The following is a 2,644-nucleotide window of genomic DNA, read 5'->3' on the forward strand; positions in this document are numbered from 1 at the left end:
GGACTCTCAACCACTGCGCCACCAGGGAAGCCCGTAGTTGTAGTTTTGATGGGTTCGTTGTGGGGAGGTGAGCTCAGGGTCCTCCTGTTCCACCATCTTGATCCTGCCTCCTGCATTTTCTAGATTTTATTAAACGACCGTATAGGATTGGTGTAATAAGCATTTAGCAAAGGGAGAAAGAATGAGTCCACAGGACCTACAAGGAACAGGTAAACACGTGGAAGCCCTCAGGCAATGTTTCCAAACTAGGCTGCATGTTAGTATCAGCTGGGGAGTTTTTAAACATCTAATGGCCTGGCTGCCCCCAAGACCAATTCAATATAAATCTCTGGGGCTAGAACCCAGGCTTCAGTAGTGTTTAAAGCTCCCCAGCTGTTTTCAATGTGTAGCCAAAGTGGAGAACCCCTGCCTCAGGAGAACTCCTGGGTTTTCTTGTTCTTGGTAGGTCCTGGGAGTCCTGGCTTATGGGGGCTTCCTGGGTCCCTACAACCAAGCTCAGCCCCAGGAGAGACATCAGTGTTCCTTGGCTCCCAGTATGAACATAGTTTTGTTCAGATTTCAGGATAAATGGATGAAGGATGAAATGAAATGGATCAGGGCTAGAAATGACTTTGGCCACTGGATGAATATAGGGAGAAATAGTTGAAAGAAGATGTGAATTAGAATATCTGGGTTCTTTGTGAGGTCTGTCATCCAACAGCTATGTGATCTTAGGTTGCTTTTCACTGAACCTCAGGTTCCTCATGGCTCTGCCTTTCTGTGATGCTATTAGGATTAAATGAACTAAAACACATGAAAAGAGTTTTGTGAAATGTAAGGTACTGTATAAGTATTATTATTTTTATTATTTTGTAACTAATAATATGAAGAATGCGCTCAGAGAAAGATAGTATCTGAGGAAGACACGAGAAAGGTTGAATTACCCTCCCATAGGAGACCCAGGCCTCTGGATGGACAGGGAGAACTAAGTTCAAAGCGAATCAAATAAGGGGCAAATCCATGGACTGAAATGAAAAGCAACTTGACATGCTAAACACGAAACACTTCTTTCTCAGAAATCCAGAGAAGAGACTCTGAGAAAGATCTTCCCTTTGCTTTTATGATGGCTTCCAGGAATTTATCCCAAAGTGGTGATGTCTCAGAATAAATAGGTTTTCTTCTCATAATTAAGCCAGAAGTTCTGGAAAAGGGCTGAGCACAAGGCTGAATTCACTACTGAGATTGCTTGCAGTTTAGCTTAGGTCCCAATGAGGCGATCCCTATGTGTCACCAAAAAAAGAGTCCTTGCATATAGCTTTTTAAATTGGTGGTGGTTTTCCAGAATCCTTGCATCTGGACAACAGCCTACGTATGTCTCTAGACTGACTTTATTTTCCTCTGAAATTAATTTATTCTTTGAAAATAATAGGCCCTGGAAGGAACTTTACTGCAGCACTCTTTGTGGGAGGAGCTCAGCTTTAGAAAGGGCCATCTGAGATATCATTTGACGTGGGTCATGATGAAGAGAGCTGAGAGCCCCTTAAGCATAGGGACCATGACTTTTTCATCTTTGTATCCCCTACATGTGCGGTACCCAGAAAAAGTACACAGTGAATCAATGCCCTGGAAGCATATCCTGTAGGCACAGTCCCTAGCTCATGGTAGGAAATTAATAAATATTTGTGGAAAGAATAGCATTGTCACCATGTCTAACACACTGACAATGTCCACTATCGTGCAAGCATGTTTTCCTTTTGTTCATCTCAGACCACTATCAGCTGCAACTTCTCCCATAAAATGGAGATCTATTGACCCACATTCTCAGGGTTAATAGGGATCTATACTGAAAATAAACCATAGCGTTTGTAGTTGTGTTATAGCTGTGTTACTTTTTTATAATTATTATAGACATTTATTTAAAATAATACATTTACAGCCCAGATAGTTCTACATTGTATATTCCAGGTTTAACTAACTTCATAAAAATACTTTGAGAACAGCTGCATCCACAGATTTTTAAACTACATGATTATTTCTTTGCCCATTCTTCTCTCTCTTTTCTTTCCCAAATAATCTCTTTCAGATATGGTTCAAGGTAGAATTTATCCTCCTCATATTTTGTCCACTGCTCTTTAGGCAAGATCTGCTGCCTCATGGTCAGGTCCAGTGCTCTCTTAACGCAGAACACCCTGTTGTTATAAAGGTTCTCAGGAAGCCTTCTTATGGATTCTTTTACATCGTCATTCTCATATGTTGTATCATCTCACATTAAGCCCAGTTTATTGAACCCGGCAGCATTGTAATACCATTTTCAAATACCCTCCAGCCGTTTGCTTGACGCTGCAACAGCAGGCTTGCTTGCCATTTTGACCCGAGACCTAGCTGTATTATTGAACTGGAGCTTCACAACTTGAGGAAGAATGACTTGCAATAATCATTGCAGGCAAAAGATAAAGGAAACCTAAGCAAAGAGAGTGACAGGTTTCTGGCTTGGGCACCTGAGTGGATGACAGTGCTATTCACTGAGATATGAAGGAGGTATAGTTTTGAGGGGAAATAGGACACATTTAGTTATAGACCTGCTGTGTTGTAGGTGCCTATCATCCAGGTGGCGGCACTGGGTAGACCACTGAATATGCAGGTATGAAACTCGGGAGACACCTAG

The 2,644-nt window shown here is 41.8% G+C and overlaps 1 pseudogene across 1 annotated transcript; it reads right to left on the bottom strand.

Moving 5' to 3' along the window:
- Positions 1 to 2,008: 2,008 nt before the first annotated feature.
- On the bottom strand, positions 2,009 to 2,344 carry LOC307054581 (cytochrome b-c1 complex subunit 7-like; annotated as a pseudogene). The gene has a single exon. The product of its transcript is annotated as a cytochrome b-c1 complex subunit 7-like (transcript).
- Between the last annotated feature and the right edge of the window lie 300 nt (positions 2,345 to 2,644).

This window comes from Hyperoodon ampullatus (genome assembly GCF_949752795.1).
Source record: "Hyperoodon ampullatus genome assembly, chromosome: 6".
Lineage (NCBI taxonomy): Eukaryota > Metazoa > Chordata > Mammalia > Artiodactyla > Ziphiidae > Hyperoodon > Hyperoodon ampullatus.